The sequence below is a fragment of the Rhinopithecus bieti genome, unplaced genomic scaffold, assembly GCF_001698545.2.
Source record: "Rhinopithecus bieti isolate Rb0 unplaced genomic scaffold, ASM169854v2 scaffold_18466, whole genome shotgun sequence".
NCBI lineage: Eukaryota > Metazoa > Chordata > Mammalia > Primates > Cercopithecidae > Rhinopithecus > Rhinopithecus bieti.
In genome coordinates, this window is record NW_016809319.1 from 250,572 (window position 1) to 260,973 (window position 10,402).

Sequence of the window (10,402 nt, forward strand, 5' to 3'; positions counted from 1 at the left end):
CAGGCGCCCGCCACCTCGCCCGGCTAGTTTTTTGTATTTTTTAGTAGAGACGGGGTTTCACCGTGTTAGCCAGGATGGTCTCTATCTCCTGACCTCGTGATCCGCCCGTCTCGGCCTCCCAAAGTGCTAGGATTACAGGCTTGAGCCACCGCGCCCGGCCCCCTACAAATATCTTATTCGTGGGAAAGCTTTTAATCAGAGCCCACTCTTTCTTAAGCATCATAGAGTACACACGGAGAGAAACCTTATCACTTTAAGGAATGTGGAGAAAGCTTTAGTCACAATGCAGGTCTGACACATGAGAGACTGCACACAAGAGAGAAACCTTATGAAAGTAAAGTATTTGCGCCGGGCAATCACGGTGCCCGTGATTGGCTAACATGGTGAAACCCCGTCTCTACTAACAAAATACAAAAAATTAGCCGGGCTTGGTGGCGGGTGCCTGTAGTCCCAGCTACTCCGGAGGCTGAGGCAGGAGAACCGCATGAACCCAGGAGGCGGAGCTTGCAGTGAGGCGAGATCGGGCCACCACACTCTAGCCTGGGCGACAGAGTGAGACTCTTTCTCAAAAAAAAAAAAAAAAAAAGTTAAGTATTTGGGAAAGCCTGCATTGAGAGCTCACACTTCATTAACTATCCCAAAATTCATACAGGGGAAAGACTTCATCATTGCCCTGAACATGGAAAATGCTTTACTCAAAATGAAGGTCTTATTTAGACATTAAAAAGAAAAGCCATATCAGAGAAAAAAGATTTATAGCTCTGATGAATGTGTGTAAAACTTTGGGTTTCTCTAGTAATTGACCTTTAGAGAGTAGATATGGAAGGGAATTGGATATAACAATTTTGAAATGTTTGAATGGCAACTTTTTGCCTCACTTAATATTAGCAAATTTGTCAAGAGCATGCCCAGGAAATGAGTTGGCTAGAACTTGTTTTAGCAGAAATAAATGTTTTCAGTCATTATCCTCCTTAAGGAAAGGGTCAGTCTCACCCAGTGACCAGTTCTAAGTTCCTGACTCTTAGGTGGGAAACGAAGAGTATTTTGTCTAAGCCTGCAGGTATTTGTACACTTTGGTATTCAGAGGGTAGGCAAAATGGTCACTTACTCCTGAGACTTCCTTTGTAAACAGAGCTTTGTAATATTTGTGATTCCCTGCTCTCTCTTTCAGGAAAAGATGCTCACTATATCCAAAAAGGCTTATAAAATACTGGGTATCAGTTGAAAGGTATCAAGAAATCAATTGTTGGCTGGCTGCAGTGGTTCACACCTGTAATCCCAGCATTTTGGGAGGTTGAGGCAGGAGGATCACTTGAGCCCAAGAGTTCGAGACCAGTCTGGGCAACATAGTGAGACCCTTGTCTTTACGAAAAATAAATTAGCTAGGCGTGGTGGCGCAGGCCTGTAATCCTGGCTAACTGGGAGGCTGAGATGGGAGAATCACTTGAGCCCAGGAGGAATAGGTTGCAGTGAGCTGTGTTCATGCCACTGCACTCCAGCCTGGGCAACAGAGTGAGACCCCTCCTCAAAAAACTAAAACTAAAAATAAAATAAAAATGAAAAAAGAAATAAATTGGTTTCTTGTCTTTGTTCAAAACCTGGACCACTATGTGTAGTCCTATTCCCACACTGTCACAAAGATCTAGCGATGCTGGTACAAATTGAGAGAAAGGGAACCGGACGGTTCTTCCTCATATTTGCATGAATGTAGCTGGCATAATGATTGGCATTTGCATTCCATAAATGTTTATTGAAATGAATTAAATTAAAATAAATAGAATTAGAAATCCTGGACTTACATAGTGTACTTGCTGAAATTCAGTTTTAAGAAGTGGCATAAAGTGAAAATAAAAATATTTTAAACTTATGTAGAAATATTGATGAGATGGTTAAAATGGAAATTTCTGATCTTTTGAAAGACGTATGTGTAATTCGTGAGTTGATATGTAGGAGGGCATTGCTTCCTCCCACTGCTTTAGAATCATGAAGTAATAGACTGGGGGGGAACATAGGCCTGACCAAGTGGGACTATTGTTAAGTTATGCTCTTAAATAAAGAAAAAAAAGTAACATCAGTTTTTTTAGTACTGTGTTCTAACCATGTAATTATTGTGTTCTGTCTAAAACTATGATACAGTGTTAAACTTCTCAAGGTTTCCTTTGTCTATGAGATACAGTCGAGTGTTGTTCCCTGTTTATTTGTGACATGGCCTATCTTCACTTACTGTGAAAACAAACTAACATATGCTTCTTCTTTTAAAAGGAAACTCTGAGATAAAAAATATGAAGTTCTCTTCAAAAAAGGAATCAGCTTTTCATTACAGGAAAACTGTGGAGTAAAACACTTGAGCCTTTTTTTTTTTCCCTGAGATGGAGTCTCATTCTGTTGCCCAGGCTGGAGTGCAATGGCAAGATCTCAGCTCACTGCAATCTCCCCCTCCCTGCCTCAGTCTCCCAAGTAGCTGGGACTACAGGCACCTGCCACTACGCCTGGCTAATTTTTGTATTTTTGGTAGAGACGAGGGTTTCATTGTGTTAGCCAGGATGGTCATGATCTCCTGACCTCATGATCCACCCGCCTTGGCCTCCCAGGGTGCTGGGATTACAGGCGTGAGCCACCGTGCCTGGCCCAACTTGAGCCCTAAATTACTTTATTTGGGCACTGAATAAAATGTATCTGTGCTAATTCTTTATCTGTACTAATATGCAGTAGTCTTTAGCCAAGGCATTGCTACCTACTAGTATATATTTGGGGACATTTACGGTTCTCACAATGACTGGGGTATGGCACTTTCATTTTTATGGGAGGGGTTCAGACATTATAAACATTATAGTATATATTGTAGTATATAGTATAAATATAAGAGCTACAACCATTAGAAGAAAACTCTTAGAAGAAACAGAGATAAATCTTCGTGCAGCCGGGAACGGTGGCTCACACCTGTGATCCCAACACTTTGGGAGGCCGAGGCAGGCAGATCATGAGATCAGGAGATTGAGACCATCCTGGCTAACACAGTGAAACCCCATCTCTACTAAAAAAAAAAAAATTAACTGGGCGTGATGACACACGTCTGTAGTCCCACTTACTCAGGAGGCTGAGGCAGGAGAAGTGCTTGAACCCAGGAGGTGGAGGTTGCAGTGAGCTGAGATTGCGCCACTGCACTCCAGCCTGGGCAGCAGAGCAAGATTCCGACTCAAAACAAACAAACAAACAAACAAACAAACAAACAAACAAAAAAACTTCGTATCTTTGGATTTGACAATGGGTTATTTTATATGACACCAAAAGCCCAGGCAACCAAACAAAGAAATAGGCCAGGCATGGTGGCTCACACTTATCATCCCAGCACTTTAGGCAGTGTGGTGGCACACACCGGTAGTCCCAGGATGAGGCAGGAGAATTGCTTGAACCTGGAGGCAGAGGTTGCAGTGAGCCTAGATCGTGCCACTGCATTCCAGCCTGGGCAACAGAGTGAGCTCCATCTCAAAGACAAACAAACAAATAGATGATAAATGGTATGTCATCAAAATTAAAAACTTTTGTGCTGTCTAAATAAGGACATTATTTAGACAGTGAAAAAAGAGCATATAGAATTGGTGAAAATATTTACAAATCACATATTTGATAAGGGTCTAACATCCAGATACACCCCCCCCCCAAAAAAAAGAAAAGAAAAAACAAAACAAAACAAAAACCACAAACCAAACCTTAATACAACTCAAAAACAAAAAGACAACCCAATTAAAAATATGCACAAAGAAATCAAATAGACACTTCTCCAAAGAAAATATATAAATAGCCAATAAGCACATGGAAAGTACTCAGTGTCTTTATTCACTAGGGAAATGCAAATCCAAACCAAAGTGGGTACCATTTCAAACTTTCTTGGATGGCTATAATCAGGAAAATGGCAAATGAAAAGTGTTGGTGAAGATGTGGATAAACTGGAACTTTCATGCATTGTTGGTGAGAATGTAAAATGATAAAGCCACCGTGGAAACCAGTTTGGTGGTTCCTAACAAGCTAAACATGGATTTAGCATATGCCTCAGCAATTCTACTCCTAGGTGTAGAAACTCAAACAGATACTTGTAATCCAGTGTTCATTGCGGCATTATTCAGAATAGCTAAAAGGGGAATCCAGCCACCGACAGATGAGCAGAGAAGCAAAATAAATAAAAATAAACAAAAATGCGTAAGCAGAATAGGCATCAAAATATAAAAAATAAAAAATAAAGCCGAGCGCAGTGGCTCACACCTATAATCCTAGCACTTTGGGAGGCTGAAGCGGGCGGATCACGAGGTCAAGAGATCGAGACCATCCTGGTCAAAATGGTGAAACCCCGCCTCTACTAAAAATACAAAAATTAATTGGGTGTGTTGGCAAGTGCCTGCAGTCCCAGTTACTCAGGAGGCTGAGGCAGGAGGATCACTTGAACTCAGGAGGCAGAGGTTGCAACGAGCCTAGATCGTGTCACTGCACTCCAGCCTGACGACGGAGTGAGACTCCGTCAAAATAAAAAAAAAAATAAAATAAAATTATATATATATATATATATATGAGATGTGCTGGTATATGCTGTGAGATGGATGAATCTTGAAAACATTTTGTTTAGTGATGAAATAGGCCAGATACAAAAAGGCAAGTACTGTATAATTCCACTTATATGAAATATCTAGAATAGGCGATTTCAAAATACGAAAAGGTGAGGGGCTGTGTGTGGCTCATGCCTGTAATCCAAGCACTTTGGGAGGTCAAGGCGGGAGGACTGCTTGAGACCAGGAGTTCAAAACCAGCTTGGGTAACATGGTGAGACCACGCTGCCCCCCACATCTCTACAAAAAATTAAAAATTAGCCATGTGTTGTGACACATGACTAGTCTTAGTTACACGGGAGGCTGAGGCAGGAGGATCCTTTGAGCCCAGGGGTTTGAGACTGCGATGAGAATGAGACCCTGTCTCTTTAAAATACCAAAACAAGGGCCGGGCGCGGTGGCTCACGCCTGTAATCCCAGCACTTTGGAAGGCCGAGGCGGGTGGATCACGAGGTCAGGAGATGGAGACTTTCCTGGCTAACACAGTAAAACCCCGTCTCTACTAAAAATACAAAAACTTAGTTGGGCGTGGTGGCACGCGCCTGTACTCCCAGCTACTCGGGAGACTGAGGCAGGAGAATCGCTTGAACCCAGGAGGCGGAGGTTGCAATGAGCCGAGATAGCCGAGATCCCGCCACTGCACTCCAGCCTGGCCACAGAGCAAGACTCTGTCTCAAAAAAAAAAAAAAGTTAAAGTGACATTTTATGTTATATATATTTTACCACACTGCATCATGCCATTAAACAACAAAAGGTTGTTTTAAACATTAAGACTTGTGCTCCAGAAATAACATATTTTGGCTAAGTTTCCAGCTTTACTCTTTATTAGTTGTGTTGGGCAATGTATTATACCCTTCTAGGTGTCAGTTTCTACATCTGTAAAATAAGACTATTAATACATTTCTCATAGTTGGAATAGTGCAGCCACAGTGTATGCATTCGGTAAATGTTAACTGGCGTTGGTGTTAAATCTGGGAATTGCATTGTTTCTTTTTAAAGAATTCTTATTCAGTTACCACGTATTCTCACAGAAACAAATGTTCTTGAGAATCAATTTTAGCTTCCTGTTCCTCAAGAAGCGACTGGAGCTCCATTAAAAATGATGAAAACTTGCTTGATCCTGCGCTCACTGTGCTTTCTTTGTAGTAATGTTCAGGTCAATTTATGGCACTGGCCCGCTTGCAAAAATTGAACCTATCATGACTACCCTAATACAGGTTGCACTAGAGGACGGCTCAGTTTGGATTAAAGCTTTTGGTGGTTTCTGCCTTTAGGCTTAAGTGATGACAATTTGCCTGGTGATGACAGTTACCTTTTTTGGTAGCTAGTGAAAATCTGGAGAACACTAATTTTAAATCATGTTCAGAGTCTCAGCCATAGAGAATTTCTGTGAGAGAGCTTGTTCCCAGAAATTTAACTCACTTTGTCTCTTTTTGTTGATTTTCTCTGTAGTGATTTCCGCTCCTTCCCCCGCCCCCCACCCCCAGCTCCAAACACATACACACAAGCGTTCAGCAACCTGAACTTTGCAAATACTTAGTGATTTCAGATTCTCAGTGAATTAACAAATGCTATTCCTTTTGCCTGAAAAATACTCATTTTCCAGCTAAACAGCATTTCTTCAGTACCTCCAGGAGGATGGATGCTTCCTAAAGAAGCCCCCATCCCTTATTTTTTATTTTATCCTCCTACTTACTTCTTCCACAGGAGTGGAAACCAGTTTTTTGTTTTGTTTTATTTTATTTTTTTCTTCCCAGCGTTTGCTTGATTTCAACTGTTAGGTCCAGTAGAAAGTAAGCTCTTTGAGGCCAAGTGCTATTTCTGCTTTGTTCTTTTATAAAGCACTTGTCACAGGGCAGGCACGCTGTATATACTCTTTATACCTTTAGTTGTTAATTGGCAGCGAGACCGGAGCAAGAAGAGGGAAAACGCTCTAACTCAATAAACATCTTTCAGACCAGCGAATGAAAAACGACGACCACGAAGGGACTCGAACCCTCAATCTTCTGATCCGGAATCAGACGCCTTATCCATTAGGCCACGCGGCCAACCGCCGAAGAGGGATCCTTACATAAGACACAAAGAGAATGTAACGTGGTGGGGAAGGGGGCTTTTTAAGCGCTGACTTCAAAGATCCAGCTTAATAAAAGTTCCTCGTTTGAAATTAAAATTCACTAACAGCTAAAACTATTTACAACACCCTCTAAAACTTGCAAAAACTAATACAGTTGTCAGAAACTGTGAGAGGACGAGCAGTTAGATGGGTCATCAATGTGAATCCTGTTGAAATCTTTAATGACTTCGAGATGTGGGATAGGGAGATTTTCAGTTCTGAACTGATGCTGCAACCCATAGGGGAAACAATCAAGAGAAGGTTGAGAGAGCCCACAGAAGGCACTTTCGGGAAGTGAGGGGTGTGAAAGGAATGATGGCCAGGAAGCTTCGAAGATGGTACTGTTGGAAGTGCAGGGTTGGCGCAAGGCGGAACAAAGTAGGTTATTCAGTTCACATATACTGTTTATTTTAATGGAGCTTGGTGACTTCCATTCTTGACTTGAAGACTTCCCAAGTTTGATTTGGTCTTGACAAGAACGCGTCACCAGCTCGCTGTGGATTAATCCACAGAGCAATAGCGTGTTTGGGGGAACCCCCCAGTCACCAAAAGTGTGGATGGGATAGGAAAGATATGAGACGTCCAACCCTGAAGTAGAACTATAACACCAGTCTGTCCAATACACAGTATATTTTTGGTTCCTTCAAAATGACATGTTATTCTAACACAATGAAATCAAAGCAAAATTTCTCCCTTCCTGAACCCTACACTCGTTTCAACAAAGAGAATCTTTCCCATCAACTTCTCCTATTTTTCCTAGTGTTTTCTTCTATAGTATTTTCTTTGAGGTGAAAACAAAGCTCAAATTATCGCCGAATATTCAGTCAAAATTTTTAGAGTGCCTACTTTGGGCTTTGCTCAGGGACCCGGACACACTGAGGAGGAAGACGCCACAGAGTGGCATGGAAAATGAACTAGCATGAGTACAAGATGTGGAATAATATCATGTGCTTCTTGTTATTCCAATATAGGATTACATAAACTGTTGCAGGGCACGAAAGCAACAAAAATGTCCCACTGCATTTTAGAAAGGTAGCTTAATCTCTACTGTAAAAACTGCCACGATTGCCCAAAGATACGGCAATTATTATTATTATTTTGTTGTTGTTGTTTTGTTTTTGAGACAGAGTCTCGCTCTGTCACCCAAGCTGGAGTGCAGTGGCGCGATCTCGGCTCACTGCAAGCTCCGCCTCTCGGAAGCGATTCTCCTGTCTCAACCTCACGAACGGCCGAGACTACAGGCGTGCGCCACCACACCCGGCTAATTTTTGTATTTTTAGTAAAGATGGGATTTCACTATGTTGGGCCAGGCTGGTATGGAACTCCTGACCTCAAGTGATCCGCCCGCCTCGGCCTCCCAAAGTGCTGGGATTACCGGTGTGAGCCACTGCGTCCGGCCTATTATTATTATTATTATTATTATTATTTTTGAGACAGGGTCTCACTCCGTCAACCAGGCTGGAGTGCAGTGACATTATAAGGGCTCACTGCAGCCTCGACCTCCCGGGCTCAAGGGATCCTCCCTTCTCAGCCTCCTGAGTAGCTAGGACTACAGGCGCGTGCCACCACGCCCAGCTAATTTTTTTGTATTTGTAGAGCCGGGGTCTCCCCATATTGCCCAAGCTGGTCGAGAACTCCTGGACTCAAGAGACCCACTCGTCTCTGCCTTCCAAAGTGCTAGGATTACAAGACCCAGCCACCGCGCCCTGTCTATGCAGCAACCATTAACGAAACATAATATCGCCATGATGAACAAATAACGCCATGAAATGTAAAAACTGAAGAGGATTCTCCTTTCTAAAATAATTTTTAATAACATGGGAAGATGCTCTGAATACAATGTTGAGAATAAAGCAAACAACAAAAACATACGCAGTATGATCCCAATTCTGTAAGTCTGTATTTATATGTCAGTCTCCACTCAGATTGAATCTTGAAGTTCTCAATCCCTTTAAATAACTGGAAACGAACCTGTACAATACACATTCTAAGTGTGTGATGCAATAAACATACATAGAACTCCGATAAGTGCAACTCCCCCTCCCCATTTTCAAAGTTTGGTGAACATTTTCAATTAAAGCCAAACATTTGAAGTTATATGCGATTATTGAAACTGGATATATTGAAAGTATTGAAACTGAAAAAAAATTAAGTTACTGGAAAGTATTTTCTCATCTTCATCATCAGCATTGGGACACTTACTGCTGAAAAAATATATGTGGCTCACGTTTTTAATGAATTGGAATCAGGTCTCCTAGGGCTTAGGACATCTTCTGGAACTGCCCAAGGACAGCTATGGCTGATACCATGATTCACGGTCCTAATCCTTCCTCCAGAGAGGCCACAACAGAGCTAAAAGATTTAGATCCTGAATAGTGACAATATTAGGGTTTGAGATCTTTGTGAGCTAAAATACAATTGTCATGTTTCTCATAGGGCTTTAATTCTAAAATAAAAATAAGAACTGAGAGTTCATGGAGATTTTTTTTCCTCTCCTTTTAAATCTCACCTTGCTAACCTGAAAATGTTAAGCCTCCTAACCTGCATCTCACTCTATTTCTGATCTCCTTTACCTGGTTATCATTCAGAACTACTCTCTACAGTTTCTTCTGCTCAGAGAAGGGCAATTTCTGACTGGCTCCATTTTCCTTCTTTTATTTCTGCCCCCTTTATTGTCTCAACTTTGGCTCCATCCTCACTTTCTTTTCCACTTGTACTTTGCATCCTGTGTCTTCTGAAAATATACCCAGAAATATGTGCTTAGCTTCCTTTCTTGCATTTTGTTCCCTTTTATTCTCCTTTTCTCATTTTCACTGTCCCTAGATAATAATAGGTCTGTCTTTAAAGGGAGAAAAGGGGAAAACAATGAAATTTCAGAAGATTTGTGTGTGTGTGAGCAAATGTTAGGGCTTTGCATTTTTATATTCACATTTTCCTCTCACGTGGTTTACATCAATTTACAACAATCTACATAAGTTGAAACAGAACATAGACAAAAAAATACATCCTTACCAACTTATTTTTTTGTTTGTTTTTTTCAGACGGAGTCTCGCTCTGTCGCCCAGGCTGGAGTGCAATGGCTGATCCACAGATCATGTTTATCAGACATTTTCATGAAGTTGCCCTTAAGTATTCTAAATTCTTGTCCAAAACCGAACAGCTTCATCCCCTTCTGGATACCATCCTACTTCCACAAACAAAAACAAACAAACAAGCGTAATTCCTGCTTCTCCTCTATCTAATAAGTTTGGTGAAAGGCAATATCCACATCTCTTACACTACCTGTGTGTTCGTTTGTTTCCTGAGGACACGTTCCATCTTTGTTGCTTTTAAAATCCGTAAAGTCTCTGAATCCTGCAGCATCCACCTTCTTTCTCCAGTTGAAATAAGTTCCTTCTTTGTTTTTTACCACTAAAGTCTCTGCTAGTTTAGACCTTAAGCATTGTTCCTACTGACCGATTGCAGGAGACACACATTACGCCCTCCTTAGAGTAGGACAGAGAACAAGGTCAATGATTAACAAAATGTTGAATCATTAGCTCTCCAATTGTATGACAACTGTAGCTCTTTCATGGTTCTGCGCTTGAGACTTATTTTTTTTTTAAGACGAAATTTCGCTCTTTGGAGTCTAGCTCTTGTCGCTAAGGCTGGAGTGCAATGGTGCAATCTCGGCTCACTGCAACCTCCACCT

General features: G+C 41.5%; 1 long non-coding RNA gene and 1 other non-coding gene across 2 annotated transcripts in view; both read right to left on the reverse strand.

Annotated features, from left to right (window-relative positions):
- LOC108540148 (uncharacterized) overlaps positions 1-10,145 on the reverse strand; it is a 27,161-nt gene extending 17,016 nt beyond the window's left edge. Inside the window, exons 1-2 of the long non-coding RNA XR_001888609.1 lie at positions 9,994-10,145; positions 9,724-9,895 (exon numbers count right to left, since the gene is read on the reverse strand). This is a non-coding gene — a long non-coding RNA (uncharacterized LOC108540148). The remainder of the gene's footprint in view (positions 1-9,723; positions 9,896-9,993) is intronic.
- TRNAR-CCG (transfer RNA arginine (anticodon CCG)) lies at positions 6,574-6,646 on the reverse strand. Its single transcript has one exon. It is a non-coding gene; the product is annotated as a tRNA-Arg (tRNA).
- Positions 10,146-10,402: the final 257 nt, after the last annotated feature.